Here is a 23601-nt window from a genome sequence, read left to right on the forward strand (position 1 = left end):
TTGCTAGGGAGAAAATGTTGTCATTCACTTTTTTTTTTTTTAGAAATAAAATGTTTTTATTGATTTTTAGAGAGAGGGGAAGGGAGAGGGATAGAAAGAAAGAAATATTAATCAGCTGCCTCCTATACACACCCCTCCTGGGGATCAAGCTCACAACCCGGGCGTGTGCCCTAACTGGGAATGGAACTGACAACCTCTTGGTTCCTGGGTTGATGCTCAGCCACTGAGCCACACCAGCCAGGCTTGTCATTCACTTTAAATAGTGAGTGATTCTTGAAAGCTGACTAGTGACTTCAGACATTAGGGGAAGGAAAGAGGAAGAGAGTCTGGCTGTCTGCATTGACTGACGCTATTAGGAGAGTTGACTCAATGGTCGACAGTTAAATTCCAGGGTTCTGAGGAAAAAAACGTTTTGGAAAGCAATTTCTTCCTCATTATAAAAACCAGAAGGTGGCCCCGAGAAAGGTGGAGTTGGTGCGCCCATTCTCAGCAGAGGTCAGCAGGGGCCGGAGGGAAGTGGGGTAGAGAGGAAGGTGGAGGCTGTGGCATAAGCAAAGGTAAAGTTGGAACCATAATGCATGTGTGGGGCACAGAGTTCTGGCCCAGCCTGACTGGGGCCAGGCCTGCCCCGCACTGTGAGCTTAGGAAAAGTAAGGGTGGTGCCTGTGGGCATGGAATGCTAGTAGCTCACACCTGTATGGTGGGGCTTAAGAGGTAGACATAGTATATTAACTGGTGAATTCTCCCCACAATCCTCTAAGACAGGTGTCATGTTTTCCCCATTTTACAGTCAGAGAAACTGAGGTCTAGAGATACTAAGTAACCAGCCCAATGTCACCTACAAGTAAATGACAGAGCTGAAACGTGAACCAAGTATCCTGGCTCCCATACCCTGAATTCTTAGTCACCATGTGATCCTGTCGCTATCAATATAATCGAGAAAGGGAGCCAGTATGTGTGGAAAACGATGCTTTCAGGTTGGGACCTGTGGCATTGAGGTGGAGGCAGCCAGGCAATTGGCGATGTCTCCTGCAGCTCCTGAGACCAAGGGCACAGAGGGCAGGCCCCTGAGATGGCTTTCGGGGCCCCCTGTTCTTGGGGATGGAGGGAAAGACATTGGAAGGTGCCTGTTTTGTTTGTTTCTGAGCTTGTCTGCAGGACAAGGTCTTATACATATGAAAAGAAGATGGAGGCTATAGAAAGAGGATGATATAGATGGAGGATGGATACGTATAGTCAGCCACATATAATCCCTTTTCTCTTGGCGGATACAAAGGCAGAGGTCTTTATGCTGAGCCGATCAATGGCCAGTCAGAGCACTCTTTCATCCATGAAAAAATCAATTAGTCAGTCTGAACCAAACGCAGAAGAGCAACAGGATGGCCCAAGTGATGAAACCCACTTCTGGGAAAGCTGCTTCTGTAGTTATTCCTTCAACTTTCAAAACAACCCCTGGCACAGGGACTACTATTACATCCATTGTTACTGATTGACACATTCCCCGTGGACAAAAGCCTTTTATGTAAGACATGCAGTTGTTGGTGGAAAGAGGCCCGGGCTGAGAATCAGAACACATAGCTTGTAGATCCCATTTTGCTGCTTACAAGCATGTGTTGTTCAGTCTTGGTCCCCTCACCTGTAAAATGGGAGCAGGGATTGAAGGCCAGCATTGTTAAAGCTCCTTTCTGCTAAGGCTCTAGGATTCCTGTACTGCCCTAGGCCTCTTTCCATTGGCTTCCTGGGTCCAGGCTGGCTGCTCTGCTCCTGCCCCAGCTGCCCCTCTCCTAGCAGGCACAGACTTGTGGCTTCCATCCAATCTCTGCCCTCCCACCTCCCCCCACCCCAGAGCCTTCAGTGAGCGTCTGTCATTGCTTTCCTGCTTCTTGGTGTGAAACTGGGGAGGAGGTGGCACCCTGTGGTTCTTGGCCAAAAGGCAAGGCTCTTCCCCATCTGACTGAGGAGGGGGAAGGAGCGTGGCAGATGGTGAGCAGAGAGGCTCCTGTCCCCAGGCCCTGGGTGGCTGTCATCTGCCACCCTCAGCTCACTGTGGCCGTGGCCTTTCCTTGCTGGCAGCACGCAGCCTGCAGCTCAGCCAGTCGGCCAAATGGCCTTTGCAGACAAAAAACACTGAGCCTTGGTTTCATACTTCTCATCACTTTTGATTTTTGAGTTGGCATTTTCATTTCATTGCATGAGGATTCATTAGGTCAGGATCCAAAGCAGCTCACTGGCCCTCTGCCCTGCTCGCAGGTATCAGAAGGCCTGGACCAGGGGTGGGCAAACTTTTTGACTCGAGGGCCACAATGGGTTCTTAAACTGGACCGGAGGGCCGGAACAAAAGCATGGATGGAGTGTTTGTGTGAACTAATATAAATTCAAAGTAAACATCATTACATAAAAGGGTACGGTCTTTTTTTTTTTTTTTAGTTTTATTCATTTCAAACGGGCCGGATCTGGCCCACGGGCCGTAGTTTGCCCACAGCTGACCTGGACAGTAGGGCAGAGTCTACTTCAGGGACTTACCATGGTAACTGACTGCAGTGGGACTTACCAAAGTACTCCCGCCCCTGACACCTTTCATGAAGTCTTCCCTGAAAATGCAGGTCTACGTTTACCTCTGACTTTTCAATTTCTTTCCCACCCCCACCCCCTCTCTCTTTCCCCTGAAAATGCTACACGGTGTGGTTGTGCCTGGGTGGTCTCCTCATCTCTTAGAGGGCAGCAGAGAACCTATGAGGAGCATAAGCAGGCCTTGGAAATAAGTGGTTTCAGCACAAGTCCCAGAGATCACAAGCAGAGCAGGGCCCAATACACCAGGCCTGTGAATGCCACCTTTTCATGTCTTCTCCACAGTGATCAGCACCGGGCTCAGGACTCAGTACATCAGCGATGATCCACTGTTGGTCAAAGGAAGTAGCCAGCCTGGTTGGAACTCCACTTCCTGCACTTAGAGGAATGTGGAACAAGGGAAGCGGGGATTGCTAGGGTGTGTCATGGAGTTGGGCAGACACAGGAGCAGACTCTACCGCCTCTCATGGAAACTTAACACTCCTTAATTGGAGCGCCTGTATTTGGATGTACATAAATGTGGAACTGCAGCCTATGTGTGTCATATTTTATTAAACTGGAAAATGCCATGGGGAAGCTGTAGGCATACAATCCAGCCCTTGACAGTCAGGGGCAGCTGGAAGTCAAAGGTGACCAGCCCTCTGTGGTTGGTGTCAGCAAGGAGAACGAAGACAGGGTCTGCATTTAAGAAAAGCATTTGGGTGAATCTCCTGGCCGAGTGCTCCTGTGGGGCTTGGATAATGCTGATGAATATGTGCATTTTGAAATGATCAGGAGTCAGCCTGTAATCTATCACATATAAAAATACCTTTGGGGGCAACTAACCCTTTCTCCACTGCTGTGAAGTCCAACCCTTTATGAGGAAGGGGACCTGGGCCACATCCCCACAGTCTTTATCATTATCAGCCATCATTGCCAGGGTACGTTACTGAAATGCCTGCTTATGTGTGGTGCTTGAATAAAGCTCTACCTAGGATAAGACCCAAGTCCTTATCACCTCCCGCAGTGATCCTGTGGTCTATCCCTGTTTCAGCCTACGCACTAGGAGACCACGTGGGATGGTGGCTCAAGCATGGCTTCTGGAGTCTGGTAAACCTGGGGTCCTGACTCTGCCATTTAGTAGCTGTCTGTTTTTAAGTAAATCACTTAGCTTTTCTGAGTTTTAGATTTTCATCTGTTGTTGTGAGATATAATGAGTGAGCCACTATTAAATATTTATATAAGCAAATCTTAAATCCCTTCCCTTCCTGCCCACTTATTATTCTTCTAAGGCAAACAGTGACATAGGTCAGGGAGGGTGTAGATGTGGCACATGTGTTGTCCCTATGCTTCCAATGCATGTGAATTAATCCATAATTAATCACTGCACTGTGCTCTGTCCTGCTAAGCTTCAAGGCCCCAGAATCTTCAACCCAGTGTTCCAGGCTGCACACCATTTAGGACCTAGACCACTTTCTCTACAACTCATTTGGTCTCTTGAGAATGGGACCATTCCAGTTTGGTGGACTGTGGGGAGGCCAACAGTAGAGGTCTATTTGCATGAGGAACCAAGAGACCCCCTGGGAAAGAATTTATTCCAAGAGAAGAGAGAAGGGAGTCACAGAGTTAGAATTAAGGGCAGTGGCCCATGGTGTGGGAGTAAGAGTATGGATTTTGCGGCTCAGAATGACCTCGCCCAGCCCCAATGGATTGATGTCTGAACCCTTATTGATGGAAGAGCTACAAAAAAATATATGAAAGATTACCTTCGCAATGATGGTGGTAGTTGCCAATGGTCTAAGGCAGCTGCTGCTTTAGGACCAGCAACTTCTGCCTCAGTGGGAAGAGGGGGAGTGTCTCTCCGGATACCTATGCCAAGTTTGGGGCATGGGCAGGTATGGGGCGTGGGCAGATGTTGGACATGAGTGGCTTCAGCACAAGTTTAGGAGAACACCAGCAGCAGCAGGGTCCTTGGTGGTACCCAGTGCACCAGACTTTGGCAGGCACCCTCTGTGGCTACTGCACATGCCACAGGCAATGGCGGAAAACCTGAGCTCAGCAAGGCAGAGCAGATGAGCAGGCTGCTGTCAGGTGCCCCGAGGCCTCGATAAATAGTGTATCGCCCACTGGGAACTCTCAGAACTACGAAGGGAGAATTTGAGGTGCCACAGAATGAATAAGAGGCAGCCAGAGAAATATTTTTAAAAATAGTATTCCTAGAGGTCCCCTCCAATTCAGCCCCTGGTGGCCTAGGAAACTATAGGGTTGGTGTATGATGCTGAGCCCTCATGCATTCTATATCTATATATCTATCTATATCTATATCTGTCTATATTGAGTTTTTTAATGAGTCTCTGGTATAGGCATTAGAAGCAGTAGTTGGATTTTATGCCTCATGGTGTCTTAGGCAGTCCCTAGAACAAGCTGGAATGATAGTAGGCCCTTGAAAAAGGCTGGTCAAAGGAATGAAAAAATGAATAATGGAATGAATTCATGGATGGATGGATGGATGGATGGATGGATGGATGGATGGATGGATGGATAAATGGAGTGTCATTCCTGGAAGCCAGTATTGAGGTCCTCTGTCACTGATCTTTATTTGCATTTTGTTTTTCCTTCTCATTTCTCTCTTTTCCTCCCTGCAACATGTTTCTTGCTCCCTTAGTTTTTATCACCTCCATCTCTGTCTCTGCTGTGAGCTTCCTTTCTCATAGGTTCACCCTCCTGAAATCAGAATGAAAGTGTAAATCAATTTTCCATTAATTTATTAATTAATTGAGTCAAGAACCATTTATTGAACCCCAGCTGTTCCTTTGTCCATTCGTGCAAGCACTTGACAAGATGTTTATTGAGCACCAGTGGTGTGTCTGAAGTGGTGCCAGGAGCTAACTGATGGGGAAGCAGAAAGATCTAAACAAGATCCCCGCTCTCTGGGGTCCAACAATCTAGCAAAACCAACAGAAACTGGAAGCCACTGATCTCTGCTCACCCATCCCTCCCACCCTAATCAGTTGTCCCTCATTCAGGTTGTATGGGGCAGTCCACTGGCCATGTAGCCTCTTGCTCACTTGCTAATTGGTCTAACGTCAGTGCCTGCAGTGGCCACGTAATTAATGTGCTATTTCCAGAAGCAGCCAAGCCCTCTCTCCTCTTCACCTCCCTTTACCCAGCTCCTCTCATTTATCTTCAGTCCCTTCTGCTCCTTCCTTGATTCGAACCCTCAGATCTCAGAATTACTAGTAGAAGAGATCTTGGAATGCATCAGGTTTCAGCTTATGACTTCCCCAAGCTGGTCCCTGGGTGCTGGCAATAGCCTCTCCTCTCTGCCTAACGGGGCTCCTGGCTCTACTGTGGCTGATTCATATGTTTGGCTTAAGTTAACCCACTTTGTCTGCCAGAAATTAGAGCTCAGGATAATCCTGATTCATCTTTTGAGCTGTAGCCTGTCAGATATTGGAATTATAGCTATTATGTTTCTTTTCAGGATTTTCTTCTTGAGAGTAAATATTTCCAGTTTCTCAGCATTTCCAAATTCAAATACGATCTGTCACAGTACAGAAGAGCTTTCTCTGGACAGACTCTAGTTTTCCTATAGACCCCTCAAAATATGCCCTATCCCTTAAATGACTACTATAAAGAGGTCTTCCCAGAAATTGAGGTCAGCTGGACTATTGCCTTGTCTTAAACGAGCACTGTAGTCCTATTTGTATACCCTAAGTCTGCATCCATTACTATTTGCCCTTACTGAACTTACAGTCAACTAAAATTACCAAGTCTCCTTGACTTGGCTAAAACAGGATATGTTAAGGTTAAAATAAACCAAAGAATTATCTAGTAGTTCAATCCACCAATTTCCTTCCTTCCTTCCTTCCTTCCTTCCTTCCTTCCTTCCTTCCTTCCTTCCTTCCTTCCTTCCTTCCTTCGTTCTTGCCACAAGGCAGAATTCTATGGTTTTATTAACACAAATACAATGTGTACACAATCCATCTATTCATTTTCTTCACTGTGCAGCCAGGCCTTGAGATCGGTGACTCTGATAGCCAGCTGAGCTGCTCTTTCCACAATGTCTTTGCGGTTCTTTGAGGAGACATTGTGAGCAATCTCAGTACAGTGAGATTTATTGCACTTCTAGCTCCTTGACACTGTGGACTAGGAACTTCTGAACGCTACTGGGCAGCATGTGTATTGTGTGTGTTTTTTGTTCTAATAACCAATGTTGGGCATCAAGATCTGGTCATTGAATCTTCTGCACACTCTGTTGTCAATGCCTCTGGGTATCCACCAGTTCCACTTAATTTTGACATCTAGGTCTGATTGGTGCCAGATGAACTTCTTGGTCTTCTTTTTGACAATTTTGGGTTTCACTAGGTGTCTGAGGACAGCCATGGTGCTGAGTAGGAGATGGCTGTCACCTCAATAGGCAGTGCCAAGGCAGAGACCAACCTACTAATTTTCCAAGAAAGAAAACTGAGGTCCAGAGAAGTCTAGTGATTCACAGCTTCTATAGAGTGGGACAGAGTAGGGATTCCCAACTCCTGATCTGGTTCTCTTTCTACTACATCAAGCTGCCTTTTGATTGGCTCCCATTTCAGAAGGGAAGTAGAAAGCATTTTCTGCTTTCAAGTTAGTTTGTCTTATTCAATATTTTGCACTGTAGGGTTTTGCAACCCAGTGCATGACCTTGGGTTTAGTTCTTTTGGATTTCATCTTATTCACTTCATTCAATCTGTCAAGATCATTTCTGGCCTTGATTTGGCAATGCATTGCTTGGCAGGTCCTCCCAGCCTTGTGCTGGAACTTCTTCTAGCTCTGGGTGGTTTTTGTTCTGTGTGCTCTGCCAGTTGTTCCACTGGAAGCTTGGCAGAGAAGACACACTGGCAGAAGCCAGACTCACCACGAGCTTCCTTCTCCCCACATCCGTCTGCTTGGCTGTTGCCTTCCACAGTGGGTTTCTCTTCTCCCATTTGCCTCTCACCCTGCTTCTTAGGAGCCCCACAAATCCATTTCAGATCCTACTCCCAGTATGAAATTTAGGGGAAAACATGATAAGAAGAATTTGTTTTATTTTGTGACTTAGCCTTTCCTGAGAGCCTATATGAGAAAAATTCCTGGGCCGGGCATCACCCCGACACTGGTTCCTTTTACTTTGTGCACTCACATTATTTCTCTACTAGGACATAATGGGGCCATATGGAAATTCTCAGCTAGTGGCCAGCGGCTCTGTGTTATTAGCTATGCCAAGGTCTTTGTTTATCATTTGCATCTCATTTTAATTGTCACCACAAGCCTTCATAGCAGGAAACATCCCCATTTCAAAGAACAGAAAACTGAGGTCAGAAAAGTTAATTTTCCAGGGTGCATTCAGTTAGTAAATGGCACAATTTCTTCACCCCCTGCCCTCTTTTGTTGAATGATTGTAAATATCAAGTAATTTAGAGATGAATGTAAAGCTGCTTTGCAAAGTATAAAGCACTCTGTAAATAGAAGGGAGTATGATTAAAATACTGAGGTTCCTCACTTGGTTGCTTTCCTTCTCCTTTCTGTCACCTCCCTACAGTATAAGCAGCTGCCTTTGGTCCAGACCTATCAAAGAAATGTCATAAAATCATTTTTCAAAATGTCAAATGCCTGTGTACTTTAGCCCAAAGTAATTAAGCCCTTTTATTTTCACTAAGTCACAATGCAGAACCCTGGGAACTTCCAGAATGTGCCCTTTCTCCTCCATCCTGAACTAATGGAGATCAAGGCTGAAGGCTGAGCTTGCAGGGGAGTCCATGAGAGCCCTTCGGTGCCTCGGAGGCCTGGCCTGACTTTGGCCGGTCTCCAGCAGTGACCACAGAGTGCTAAATAATAACAAGGTTGAATTATTTATCCAAGGGCCAGTGACACACGATGGCATGGCCCACTTCTAGCGGAGTGCCAGGTTCCAAGGTCTAAAGTGAATGGATGCCAGAGGCAGGTCTGCAATCCTTGTCTCTAGGTCACCACCTCCACGTCCACCCCCATAGCTCCCCTCCCACCCCAACCCCTGAATTATTCCACCTCCTACACAACAGGGAGAGCAAGAACGCGGTGCCTGGAGGGCAGCTAACATTTCTGTGGCATTATTGGGTGTTTAAGCTGAGCTAGATATTTGTACATACATTTCCCCATTTCATCCCCGCAGAAATGCTTTTTTTCTCCATTTTTCCTGGTAAAGAAATTGAGGCTCATGCTTCAAGTCGCACAGTTGGCAAGGGGTGGAGCCAGAATGAGAGCCTAGGTCTGACTTATTTCAAGGATACCAATGGGCTTTCTCTTGGAATTTCTCTTACCCGGCAATTAGTTGTTTGTTTTGTTTTTGTTTTTAGATGTACAGAATTTTTTTATGTTTTGTTTTTTATTGATTTCAGAGAGGAAGGGAGAGGGAGTAAGACACAGAAACATCAATGATGAGAGAGAATCAATGATTGGCTGCCTCCTGCATACCCCCTACTGGAGATAAAGCTCGCAACCTGGGCATGCGCCCTGATTGGGAATCCAACCATGACCTCTTGGTTCTTAGGTCAACACTCAACCACTAAGCCACACTGGCTGGGCTACAATACTTTTTATCATTAAAAAAGTGTGGCAAAGAAGAAAAAGAAGAAAATCTCTAACTCCATTTATGGTTACTTGATATCAAAAGGAGATTAATAGCAGCTTCAGAAATAAATACCATTATAATAAACCCAAAAATCCTAAGTTAATATTAACTAAATCCAACAACTGTGAATGTCAATAAAACTAATATTTAACAACTAAACATTATGACCAAGCAGAGTTTTATCCACTAAAAAAAAAAAACATGAATAACCCTGGCTGGTATGGTTCAGTGGGTAGAGCATGCCCCATGCACCAAAGAGTTACAGGTTTGATTCCTGGTCAAGGGCACATACCTGGGTTGCAGGTTCCATTCCCAGCCTTATTTGGAGTGTGTGGGGGAGACAACCAATTGATGTGTCTCTTTCACATCAATGTTTTTCTCTCTCCCCCCATCCCTTTCCCTCCCTTCCACTCTCCCTAAAAAAATCAATGGAAAAAATACCCTCAGTAGATGATTTTTAAAAATGCATGAAGAAAATGCCATTCTCCTTCTTTCCTTACTGAAACTCTCAGCTTTAACTCCCATGATATTAGATTACTATACCAGTGAATTTCCCTTATTTCTCAAAGATTTTTTACTCCTGGTCTCCTGTCACTCTCTCTGCAGTTACTGTTTTCTGAATTCTTAGAGATTTAAAGGTAAATGTAGACGAAGCTTCTAATATCCTGACTGCTCAGATCTTTGACCTCCTCTCCTCAAGTGAACTGTCTTCTCTCCTACTTCACCTACACTTCTATCAAGACAGAAATCTTATACAATAACTGCTCTACTTTCGCCAAAAGGGGAGGAAAAGTGCGCACACACACACACACACACACACACACACACACACACGCACACACACCAGCAAAGGCAGAATGAAGAGCCTGGACTTTTCTCCTCTGCAGGTGTTAATGACAATAAGTTTTAAAAGCACAATCTAAGAAGTTCAGGTGGTGCCAAGCACACTCTTGGGGAACAGTAGATTCTTAGCATGGTTTTTAAAGCCCTCCCTCCATGATCTGGTCCCATTCTAGCTGCTTCTTATTGCAGACACAGTGTTTTCTATCATCAGAATCATCTGGAACGTTTTAAATACAGATTCTTGGTTCACATTCCTGATTTACTGCGATCATATACTTGATGCTGGGGCCCAGGAATCTGTTTTTGAGCCTCCCAAGTGATATGATGATGAGTTGGTTTGGAAACCATCAATTTGCACAAACCTTCTCTTTACTTGCTTTCCAAATTATCTTTTCTGTGACTGCTCAATGCCATGGACTTCATTTAGACTGGCTTTTCTCTACTTCCACCCATCATTATTTCAACTCAGCTCACACTTCAACTATAAGGATCTTGATCACCAACGCTTCCAGAAATGTCTGCCCCCCACCCCCACCCCTGCCCTGTATTCCATGAACATCTTTGGTCTTCAAGTAGCTCGTAACAGAGACTCAGCGTAACATTTTCCCCTCACCACCTAGAGATACATTTCTATCTTCCCTAGCAGTGCGAGAATAAGCAGCCCAGTGGGGGATCCAGGGCGCCAGGGACCCAGGCTTCGCTATCTTGTTGCTCAACTCTAGGATACTGCCTTCGTTCCGGCGGTCAGAAATGGCTCATCACCATGTGCACATTGCAGCAGTGGGAAAAGGGAAAATGAGGCGAGGGACAGCAGTGGCCCAAGAGTTATACAGAAAAAATTCTAATCCCATTTCACTGTCCAGAACTCAATCATATGGCCATGTTTAGCTGCAACAAAGGTCAAGAGACTAAACGTTATTCTGCATGTCTACATGCCCCATTAAAACTGGGAGTTCTATACATTGTGTGAGTGAGAGGATTGAATAGATAGTGGGGAACAACCTAACAGGTCTGTCATTTTCTGTTTCTGTCTGTATTCCCGGCAAGACTGTAAGCTTTGTGAGAACTGGGCCCCAATGTGGTGTCTAACGTATGGAAGGCATTAGATGAATGCTTCTGGTTGACAAAATAGACTAGAGTGATTGACAAAGCCCTGGGATTTGGGTCAGATTTTTATTCTAGTTTTAGTTCTCCATAATTTAGGAAAAGTTTCTTACCCACTCTGAGCTTCAGTTTCATAGAATCATAAAAGTTAGCCCAACCGTCTCATTTTATAGATGAATAATCTGAAAAACAGACAGGGTAGTGACTTGTCTAGGACACAAAACTTCATAAACAGAAGAGCCAGAGCTTAGATATCCTAGCCACCAACCCAAGTTCAGCACTAAGGAATCGCCCCATATCCAGAGAATGCCTACAAGGGACAGGTGACCTCTAAGCTCCCAACTCAGAAACTCTGATGCACATAGGTGGTCATATTTCTTCCCTTCAATCAAATTAAATACAAAACTCGGCCAGGAGCCCAGCCTTATATGGCTTAGTTGCACCAAGGCCGGGGCACAGGCCAGAGTTGCGGGCTCCATCCCTAGTAGGGGGCGTGCAGGAGGCAGCCGATAGATGTTTCTCTCCCATCCATGTTTCTATCTCTCCCTCTCCCCTTCTCTCTCTCTCTCTCTCAAATTAATAAAAATATATTTTTAAAAAACTGTCAGGGAACCACTGCATCCTGCTGAATGTGCTATGTGCTTCAGCAGCCTAGACAGTCATTCAAGAGGCAGAAAAGTTCAGAGCTTCGGGTTCCAAGGATATCTAAGAAGTAAAACTAGTTGGGGAAGCAAGGGAGAGAGCCTTGGATGGCCCCATCCCTTGGTCACAAGCAACAGTATTCAACCATCTGAGAGGACACTCCTCTCATTGCCATAGAGCAGCTGCCCTCAGGGAATTCAGAATCCAGGTCACACACAGTTAAATAGCAGTGGGAGAAGGCATATGTAACATCAAACAGAAGAAATGTCACAAGGCAAACTGGCCATAATAATAATAACAGCTTCCGTTTATTGCTCAGTTGCAGTGTGAGCCCCACTCTGTGATAGGTATTTATTTTATAGGCTTGATCTCATTAAATTCTCACGACAAGCTTCTGGGATTACTGAAGGTCATCTAGCTGGTAAGTGGTGATTAATTGTGAGAGGAGTGGTGTGAAGACGATAAATTATGGAGCAGTTCAGGAGAGTAGCATGTGGATAGAGTCGTCTGGGAAGGCTCTGAGGGGGAGGAGAGATTTAACTGGACCCCAAAGATGGGTGGGATTTGTGGAAGGGAAGAAAAAGGGACAGTGAGTGGGGGGTGGCAAAGGTAGCATATTACCGGTAAGGTATGGGATCAGTCAACACAACTGCAAACAGCCGAATTGTGGGGCTATGGAGTAGAAGAAGAGAAGGACACACCCAATGATCGTTTTTTGGACAAGGGGTAACAGGTCAATCTGGGGCCCCATGCCCATTGCGAAAGAAAAGAGAAAGTAGAGTGACCGGGAAACTCTAAAGGCAATTTGTGTCAAGTGCCTTATAAACATGTGTCATTTCATCCAGGAATCTCACTTCTAGGATTTTACCTAAAGAGAATTTCAGAGACAGTGTGAAACTGGAAACAACTAGATGTCTAATAATAGGGGGATTGTTGAATACATTATGGTGCATGCCTATGACTAAATGTTATGTTGCTTCTACAAGACATCCTTTGAAGAATGTGAAATGATATCACAGAATGTCAAGTAAAGAAGCATAATGCCAAGCTGTTGTACAAAAGTTTTTCATTTTAAATTATATATGTGCATATAAAATCGTGTGTGTGTGTGTGTGTGTGTATGTGTGTGCACGCGCGCACATACACAGAAAAACAGACTAGAAGAAAAGACACCCGGAATATTGCTGTGATTATTATTGCAGAGTGGGAATATAAGTGCTTTAATTTTCTCTTTAGACTTTTCTATATATGCCAAGTTTTATTCAGTGACCATGCACTTTTGTAGTAATAAAAATGCTTATTTTAAATCTTTGTAAAATGTAAAATCCCCACACTCTGCCTTGAAACACTATAATAAATGCCTTGCTTTGTCTTTAAAGGTAATTCATTATCTCATCCTCAAGTATACAGATACTAATATTACAACCACATGATTGTTCAGTAATGACTGCTTCCATAGATTTTTCTGAAAGTTCATTTAAACCTGATATTTCTGGGTCCCCATGTAAAGTTCTCATCTCTGTGGCTCTCACTGTATCGGAAACACTAACGTTTCCCATTAATGTTCACTGTAGCCATTTAGATAAATCCCCTTCCCCAGACCCATAAATCCTAAAGGAAAGACACCCTTATTTCAGGGGACAGGCACCAAAACCTTTTTTAAACTCAATGATTTATGAATCAGTGGCTTTCAGGATATCAGGGGTCCTTCATCAATACCCACAGGACCTTTCCAGGTACAGGAATGCATCACATCCGATGGAAAGCCATTACTGTACTCAGGTCAATAGTTTTCGCCTTTATCCTTCCTGCTTGGTTTGGTTTGGGGGTTTATCCCCCTCCCCCTTTCATTGAAATAATTGGGATAGTAGCTGAGTAAGAGAGGCAGTGCATTAAATATGACTTGATCAGAATCCCAGGCCTGCCTTTGCCCTCACTGCGATAGGGGAAACATAAAGGTTAATAACTGAGACAGGTCCCCACGCACTTAACCACAGTGCAGCACCCCATCACGGAGTGACAATTAGGAACTCTCTGTGAATGCCAATGACGGGTGATCAGAGCTTCACCCAAACCAGGCGGACTGCTGCATTACATTAGCTCAGCTCTCCATTCATCACTGAGCTGACAGCCTCCAGAGCTCCATGTGGATGGAACACTCGGCTCAGTCTTTCTGTTTTACCCAGCGAAATGATCTATGCTCCCAGGACCGAGTGGGAGAGGTGCAGGGGAGGGGATGAGCGAAATGAAACAGGCTTGTCTTTGGCATGCTTGGGCAACAGCTCAAAATGTCTGTTTGAGACTTGAAAAGAAATATCGCACAGTGATCTTGCTTGTCCCTGCTTGCAACTTTCTGGCTCTCAGACAAGGATGGCCCTACCTTCAATAGTTCTCTTTTTGCAGGCAGCATGACAAATTGGAGCAAGCACACAGCCAGCTGTGTGATTTTGGACAAGTCGCTCTGGGCCTATATTTTCTCCTCCTTGGAATGAATGGGTTGGATGAGAACAATGGTTTTAAAATTGGGTTCCTCAAGGTCTCAAGGCCCTCAGAACCTACAAGGGCAGGGAGGTTTATTTTATTTTATTGAATTTATTGGACTGACATTGGTTAATAAAACTATATAGGTTTCAGGTGTACAATTCTATAATACATCATCTGTATATTGTACTGTGTGTTCACCACCCCCAGTCAAGTCTCCTTCCATCACCATTTATCCTCCCATACCCTCTTTTTTTTAATATATTTTTTTTAATTTTAGAGAGGAAGAGGGAGAAAGAGATAGAAATATCAGTAATGAGAAAGAATCATTGATTGGCTGCCTCCTGCACGCTCCCCACTGGGGATGGAGCCCTCAACCTGGACCTGTGCCCTTGACTGGAATCAAACCTGGGACCCTTTAGTCCGCAGGTCGACGCTCTATCCACTGAGCCAAACTGGCTAGGGCCCTCCTTTACCCTCTTTTATCTCCCTTCTCACCTCCTTTCCTTCTGGTAATCACCATACTATTGTTTGTGTTTATGAACTATTAGAGGACCAATGCATGAAATCCGTGCATGGGTAGGGTCCCTAGGCCTGGCCGGCCATCAGGGCCAATCAGGGTCTTCCAACTGCCAGCTGGGGCCCTCCTTCCCTGGCTGCTGGCTACTGGCTGGAGCCTTCCTTCATTCCGCACCACCCCCTGGTGGTCAGTGCACGTCATAGCGAGCAATTGGTCTCCCGGTCTCACTCCTGTGGGGGCAATTTGCATATTAGGCTTATTTAGATAGATAGATAAATTTTTTTGCTTAGTACATTCACCCTTTTCACTCAGCCCTGCTATCCCCACTCCGCTCTGACAGCTGTCGGTCTGTTCTCTATCTATGAGTCTGTTTTTATTTTGTTTGTTAGTTTTTTTGTTCATTAGATTTCACATATGAGTGAAATCATATGGTACTTGTCCTTCTCTGACTGGCTTATTTCACTTAGCATAATCCTTTCCAGGTTCATCCATGCTGTCACAAAGGGTAAGATTTCCTTCTTTTTATGGCTGAATAGTATTCCATTTTATAAATGTACCACAACTTTTGCATCCACTCATCTACTGATGGACACTTGGGCTGCCTCCAAATCTTGGCTATTGTAAATAATGCTCAATGAACATAGGGGTGCATATATTCTTTTTGTGTGTGTGCATATATTCTTTTGACATAGTGTGTAGTCACAGAAGTGGAATCACTGGGTCATAAGGCAGTTCCATTTTTAACTTTTTAAGGTAACTCTACTGCTTTCCACAGTGGCTGTACCAATATACATTTCTACCATATCCTCTCCAAGACTTGTTATTTGTTGATTTATTGTTGATAGCCATTCTAACAAGTGTGAGGTTAGAGCTCATTGTGGTTTTAATTTGTATTTCTCTGATGATTAGTGACACTGAGTGTCATTACATATTTCTATTTTTCTCTTTGGATAAGTATTCAGGCCCTTTGCCCATTTTTTTAATTGGATTGTTTGGGGTTTTTGGTGTTAAGTTTTTTAAGTTCTTTATAAGTCTTGGATATTAACCCCATATTAGATGTATCATTGGTGAATATGTTCTCCCATTCAGTGGGTTGTATTTTCGTTCTGTTGATAGTTTCCTTTGCTATGCAAGAACCTTTTAGTTTGATGTCGTCCCAGTTGTTTGTTTGGTTCTTTTGTTTCCCTTGCCCAAGGAGATATATCAGAAAAAATATTGCTACAAGAAATGTATTAGGCAGAACTGCCATGACTCCCAGTCTTCGTTGGGTGGTCTTATGTAGCAGGTGCCCTGTGGAGACAAGCATTTTATTATGTTCATGGATTCCTTGGGTCAGAATTTCAGACAAGCACAGCAGGAAATGCTCTCTCTGATCCATGATGTCTGGGACCTCAGCTGGGAAGACTCAAAGGCTGAGGATGACTCAATGGCCAATGGCTAGACGCATCTGGATGTATCTTCACTCATGTGTCTATCTATTGACTGGAACATCTACACATGGCCTTTCTCTGTGGTCTTGTCATAGGGGCTAGTTTGGGCTTCCTCACACAATTGCAACTGAGTTCAAATGGTTGGTGTTCCAAGAGCAAGGCAGATTTATATGGCTTTTTTATAATCTAGATTCAGAAGTCACAGACTTTCTTCTGCTATACTCTATTCATTGAGGCAATCCCAGTGTTTTACCCATGATCAAGGAAGAGGACACGATGGGGCAAGAATCATTGTCACTATTTAGAAGAGCATGTGGGAGGGAGATAGTGTGTGACCACGATTGGACAATACGGCCTGCCAAGCCCTATTTATTTGAAAGACAAAGAATTAAGACATATCTACTGAGGGCAGAGCTGGGGTGTGAACCACTTTCTTCAAATCTGAGTTCCTTCTACTTTACCATGCTGCTTTTGACTCTAGGTTTTTTCTTTCTAAATTGACTGGCCATTAATTTGATGAAAATACTCCTTCAAATATTAATTCTCACCATGGTGGTGCATCACCAGTCCAGGAGACCAATATCTTCTAGTGCATGGAACATTTTGTCTCGTCTATTCTGAGAAAATTGGAATGTTATTGCAACATATACAAATATTGAATCATTACGTTGTACACATGAAACTAACATAATGTTGCATGTCAATTATACCCCAATAAATTAACAAAAGAAAATTGAAAATGTATATAAATTTCATTAAAATTAAGTTAAAAGGCTGGCTTCTAGTCCAGCATTAGGAGCATAATTGGTACTTAGAAAAGGGTTGCTTTGTTGTTGTTTTTTAATGAATCAACAATTGATATTGAATCCTTTCCAAAGTCAGGGCCATATAAACAACCTTTTCAGGTTGCTTTGATGCTTTGATTGTTCCTACTTGGAGCTTACTCCTTTCTTCATTCATTTTCATAACACCTGAGTGTACTTCTAATTTACCAATGAGAAAAACAAGAGGTGAGAGACTGAGAGAACCAAGGACATAGGGTGGAGGCTGAGGAAAGAGTTGACCTCTGGGGAAGATGTGAAGTAGAAAAGTTTTCACTGATCCAGCAGCCAAGGATTATAAGTGACAATGGCTGATCCTCTATTGGACACAGAGTCCTGAGACAAATTAACAATGGCCCCTGCCATTGAGGGCTTCACAGCCTAAAGGAGAAGATATCTAACATAACCAGTGTTAAAGAGAGCCAGACCAAAGCACTGATTGATGAACACAGAGGAAGCAGCAACTGGTACAGGGGAGATAACATTTAATTTGGACTTGGAAGGAGAAGTAAGAGCTGTCCAGGCAGAGACAATGGGTTGAAAAAAAGTGCCAAGCATGGGGAAACGTGGGAGGCACAGAGATATAGGAGGACATGATGTGTCTTGAGAAAGGAGGATATCTGGTTAGCATTGGAGGCAGATGTGAAAGGTGGGAGGAGGCCGGAACAGTAAGTTGAGGTCACATTGTGAGGAAGTATCAGTAGCACTCTTAGCTATCCCCCTTTCTGTGAGCTTTACTTTCCTCATAGTCTCACTTTACCCCCACTTCTGAGACCCTGCTTTCTGCCTCTCTACAATTAAAATCTACTCTGGAAAATGCCTGATGTTAGTCATTTACACCATAGTGTAAATTAGATTATTTATAGCCTATAAGCTAGTGAGTTATTTCCTGGAGAGTTGTTTTGTTTTTTTAATTAGAAATTTGATTTCAGCTTATAAAACAAAAGGCTGTGTCTCTCTTATTTGAAAGTGTTGTGGAAATCCTGTCTATGGCCAATGAAATTTCAGCCAGAGCTTCATTATTTCAAGAGCTGCTAACTACTTCTCCCAATAAAACACAGTATACCCCATAATGATCAACTGCAGAACTCTTATCCTTCACACACAGCAAGCCAAAGTCCTAGGCATGGGATGGAATGTAAATGTTAACAATCTCATAGCTCATTGCCTATAAAAACTCTTTTATGAGTGTCTAAGTAACAGATGAATGTCCAGTGCCTGCAGCTAGAGTGATAATTCCACCTTCTACTAGCTGAATGAGACGAGTGCTGATTCTCTTTGTAAGAACACATGGGTTATAGTGATGTGCAGGGAAAGCCAGACCTCACCAACACATAGGCACAGTTCACCCACAGTGCTGCAAGGGAGGAATGAGGATATTTCCTTACGGCGATTGGTTTCCTTTCCTTGTTGACTGGTATCAGGTACATCCTGATCTCCTAGCTCATCAGTGTCCCTTCTCATCTCCCACTTGTTGCCACCCTTGAACTCAACCTGACCTAGTATTAGAAGGCAATTGACTGAACATTAAGTTCCATTCTTGCTGCGTACACACACACACACACACACACACACACACACACACACACACACACACACTCTAGAGGCCCAGTGCACGAAATTCGTGAACAGGTAGGGTCCCTAAGCCTGGCCAGCGATCAGGGCCCATCAGATTCCCTGCCTCCCCACCTCCCCACCTCCATCTTCCCTCACTCCCTCAGCACCCCACCACAGCTGCTGGTCTCCCACCATGTTCTGCACCGCCCCCTGGTGGTCAGTGCATGTCATAGCGAGTGATCGAACTCCAGGTCAAACTCCTGAGGAGACACTTTGCATATTAGCCTTTTATCTAGAGAGATATATTGATGTCATAGAGAAAGGAAGAGGGAGAGAGAGAGATAGAAACATCAATGATGAGAGAGAATCATTGATCAGCTGATTTCTGCATGCCCCGGCCTGGGGATCAAGCTGGCAACCGGAGCATGTGCCCTGACCAGGAATTGAACCATGACCTCCTGGTTCATAGGTCTATGCTCAACCACTGAGCCACTCCAGCTGGGTGATGCTTTGTCTCAGATTGCTTTTTTAACTCTTCTTCCTGCCATCTCTCACCTTCTGACCCTGACTCTCATTTCTCCTCCTGAGCTCTAGTTTCTTAACATTCCACAGTGGGACTGCTTTTTAACCATGTTCTGCTGTCCTCTGACTGTGATTGCCAAGGCTACTTGTACCCTCCCATAAGTACCCCTCTGCAAGATCCTTCTCTGAGCATTATTACACCAGGAGATTGACATCAAGACAGCCATACTGCTTCTGTTCCTCTAAAATGTCCCTGGGCCTTGTTCTGTGTCAAATTCTCTGCCTGGTCCTGCAATCCTGCTCACCTGGTTCGTATCTTATCCTTTCACTCCAAGCCCTGCCCTGACCAATTCCTTTCTAAATGCTCCATTTCATTCCTTGGGAATGAGGGTCCTGTCCTGCCATCACTGTGCAAACTGCGCCCTCAGAAGCTGGAGTCCAGTGGGAGGGGAGGTCTAGTCCTTGGATCTCAAGACTCCTTCTTGTCATGCTCAGTTAATGACAAGCCATGGCTCCAACACCACCTTGGAGACCCTGATCTAGACTCTGGCCCCTTTCCTGTCCATCTCATCTCTGGTCTCTACATGTGTTGCTGGGTCTATCCAGAAACCTGCCCTATCTCATCAATTAGACCACCTGTTGTGACCCCAAATCTCAGTAGCCTAACAGATAACAGGTTAATTTTTCACCCACACAGTTTCCATTCATTTCTAGAGAGGAGTCTACCACATGGTGATTCAGGATCTGGCTTCTGCCCTCATCACTGACTAGAACTAGTACCTGGCTGCACCTAGAAAATGCAGTCTCGCTGTGTGTCAGGAGAAAATGGAATGGTTGCTCTACAAATAGCATTGTTTCTGCTACACTAAGGAGCATCTGTTTTCAAAGTGCGATCTATACCTAATGCAGCCCATCTTACCTGCCTCAGTTTATCATTCTGTACAGAGCCTAGAAAGGACTGGGCTCCTGAGAAGACATCTTAGAAGTGGCTAAAGATGTGGACCAGGGCTTTTTCCTTTCCACCACCTGAGCAGAAGATGGATCCCAGGCACTCTGCAGAGAACCTCAGGCCCTACATAATCTCACAAATTGGACTCTTTTTGACAAGTGTCAGCCCTTCATTTCTTTCAAGAAGTATTCTCTTTTCCCTCCTGGGGACTTGTTCAGAAAAGAGATACTCAAGTGATAGGTGTCTCACAAATACCTAGATGGAGGGGAAGGTGGCATAAAGAATAATTTAGACAAAACAATGTAGATTGCCATGGAAACAATCTTTAGAACACACTAGGGAGAAAGAATCATTGTTAACATGGTTCATATTTTGCAGAGGTATCTAATCATCAAATTCAATTCTGGATCCTTCAATCACTCTGTTTTCAAAATGCTGGGCTGTTACAGTCAGAGAGTACATGCTGGCTTTTAGGGAGTCCTTTTCGTATCCAGCTAATAATCTTTAATGAAAATAATGCTTTAATTAAGGCAACTTATTATTTCCCTGTTGGTTAATTTGAAGTCTGTGAAAGGTCAAGTTACCACTAAACACAACGAGTTTACTAAGCTTTCCAGAAGTGTTTATTCTGACAGCAGAGGCTCATAAGAATATGGGGGAATGTACACAAGGAAAATGGGAGGCTTATCTTTTTTAAAAAATCCTCACTGGAGGATATTTTTTCCATTGATTTCTAGAGAGGAGGGATACGAGGGAAGAGGGAGGGAGGGAGAGAGAGAGAGAGAGAGAGAGAGAGAGAGGAGAGAGACACACTGATTTGGTTGTCTCCTGCACACACCCCAACCAGGGCTGGGGATCTTTTAACTGAGGTACATGCCCTTGCCCGGGAATTGAACCCACAACCCTTGGGTCCTCCGGCCAATGCTCTAACCATTGAGCAATCCACAGGGCAGAAGGCTATCTTTTGCCATTCATAGAAAGAAAGAAAAAGAAGCCCAAAACAACAACAAGGTACCACCTCACACCTGTCAGAATGGCTATCATCAACAAATCAACAAAAGACAAGTGCTGGCGAGGATGTGGAGAAAAAGGAACCCTCGTGCACTGCTGGTGGAAATGCAGACTGGTGCAGCCACTGTGGAAGACAGTATGGAGTTTCCTCAAAAAGTTAAAAATGGAACTCCCATTTGACCCAGTGATCCCACTTCTAGGAATATATCCCAAGACACCAGAAACACCAATCAGAAAGGATATATGCATCCCTATGTTCATAGCAGCATAATTTACAATAGCTAAGATTTGGAAACAACCTAAGTGCCCATCAGCAGGTGAGTGGATTAAAAACTGTGGTACATCTACACAATGAAATTCTATGCTGCTATAAAAAAAAAAAAAAAAAAAAAAAAGAAGGGACGTTTACCATTTGCAACAGCATGAATGGAACTGGAGCGCATTATGCTAAGTGAAATAAGCCAGTCAGAGAAAGATAAATATCGCATGATCTCACTCATATGTGGAATATAATGATCAACATAATTTGATGAACAAAAATAGATCCAGAGACAAATGGCAGGGGAGGTGGGGAGGGGGGGTTAGAAAGCAACCAAAGGACTTGTATGCATGCATATTAGCATAACCAGTGGACACAGACACTGGGGCGGTGGGGTCTTGCCCGGGGTGGGAATAGCTGGGGGGGGGGAGGGGAGGGGAGTTAATCAGAGGGGGAAAGGAGACATATGTAAAACTTTAGACAATAAAAAAGAAAGAAAAAGCCATACTTAGCTACTCAAAAGCAGTTTTTCTCAGATTCTTCTGCCCTGACATGTGTACAAAAGTTTATAGGTATGGGTCATGTTTGGTCAGTAATAATGATTGAATATGGCTATTTAAGCAAAACCTCTGGGGGTAGCTAATGAACAGTTTGTTCCAGGTGTTACTAAAAATAAATGTCAGAATAAGGGCAGTAGCTTTTGTAAGTGAGACTTCAGAGATGTAGGGTCACCACGATCCAGATCTGGGCCTCTACCCTGCTGGCACAGGAATGCAGTGTCTGCCATAATTATCTGCCCACTAATCTCCCAGGGCTCCACCCCTGCCCATTGTCTTATCTTGTGAATCCTGGAACCAGCTGGGTCACATGTCATGCTCCGTGCACCCTGAGGACTTCCGGAGAAAGAATTTGTGTTCTCTTCTCCCCTTTCTTTGTCTCCAGTCTTCCCTATGTGCAGGCTCAGGGAGGAAAGAGTCAGTTTGCTTGCCTGAAATAGATGCCAGGCCTTGGTAAAATGATAGGATTTCTTTCTTACCTTCTTCCATTTTTTCCTAAATATAGTTGTTGAGCTTGTACTATGTACTGCATGTCCTCGAATAATGTTTCGTTCAACATCATTTCGTTGTAACATTGATGAGAAGAAGAAAAAATTTCTAGCTTGGGCCCCTGTCTGTGTAGAATTTGCATGTTCTCCCCATGTCTGCATGGATTTTGTCTGGGGACTTCAGTGTCCTTCCACATCCCAAAGATGTGCACATGAAGTAAACTGGCCTGTCTACAGTGTCCTGGTCTCAGTGAGGGTGGGAGGATGTGAGTGGCCCTCTGATGGAAGGGCTTCCTGTCCAGGGTGGGTGCCCCTCTTGCACCCTGAGCTGCCCGAAGAGGCTCTGCCACCTGTGACCCTGAACTAGAATAAGTGATTTGGAAAATAATTCTCTTACTTGTTTTCATTAATTTTACTTAAATGTACATATAGCTCACATTTGGTTCAACGTTTAATATTAGAAGTTTGGCAATGTTTTTGTGAGCCCGGCTTCTGGCTGAGCCATGCTCCCCCTGTGGGAGCACACTGACCACCAGGGGGCAGCTCCTGCATTGAGCGTCTGCCCCCTGGTGGTCAGTGTGCATCATAGTGACCAGTAGTTCCACTGTTCGGTCCATTTGCATATTAGCCTTTTATTATATAGGATATCAATTGGCCTATGATAAAATTGGTTTTTGCTTAAAGTCAGTTTCCAAGAACCCATCCACATTGAGTGAGGACTTATTGTACTTGACAATGGGAATGGAATAGTGGAGATTGGATTAGCTCAAACAAGGTTCATTCCTGGAGCAAGGACATTGCTGAACTAAAGCAGGGTTCTGCTAGAAGGAATGAGGGGGTAAGGTTCTTGCTGTTGGCTAGGTGTTCAGGAGTGACTGCCCAGGATGCCTTGTCATCAACTTATCTGCTAGCCTTTGAGAACTTACTACATGTAAGGCATGATATATATTTCTGATTTTCATCTAGTCCATATGGATTTTTTTTAAATCCTCACTCAAGGATATGTTTTTTACATTTTAGAGAGAGAGGAAGGGAGAGAGAAACATCAATGTGAGAGAGAAACATTGATTGGTTGCATCCTGCACATGCCTTACCTGGGGATCAAACCCGAAACTTAGGTATGTGCCCTGATCAGGAATTGAACTCTCAATCTTTTGGTGAAGAGATGATGCTCCAACTAACTGAGTCGCCTGGTCAGGGCATGGCTCTGGGGTATTTTTTTAATGACAGGAACTGTGGCTATGC

The 23601-nt window shown here is 44.3% G+C and overlaps 1 pseudogene; it reads right to left on the reverse strand.

The window, feature by feature from the left end:
• Positions 1-6534: 6534 nt before the first annotated feature.
• Positions 6535-6933, reverse strand: LOC118664659 (annotated as a pseudogene).
• Between the last annotated feature and the right edge of the window lie 16668 nt (positions 6934-23601).

This window comes from Myotis myotis, unplaced genomic scaffold, assembly GCF_014108235.1.
Source record: "Myotis myotis isolate mMyoMyo1 unplaced genomic scaffold, mMyoMyo1.p scaffold_m19_p_1, whole genome shotgun sequence".
NCBI classification, from domain to species: Eukaryota; Metazoa; Chordata; class Mammalia; order Chiroptera; family Vespertilionidae; genus Myotis; species Myotis myotis.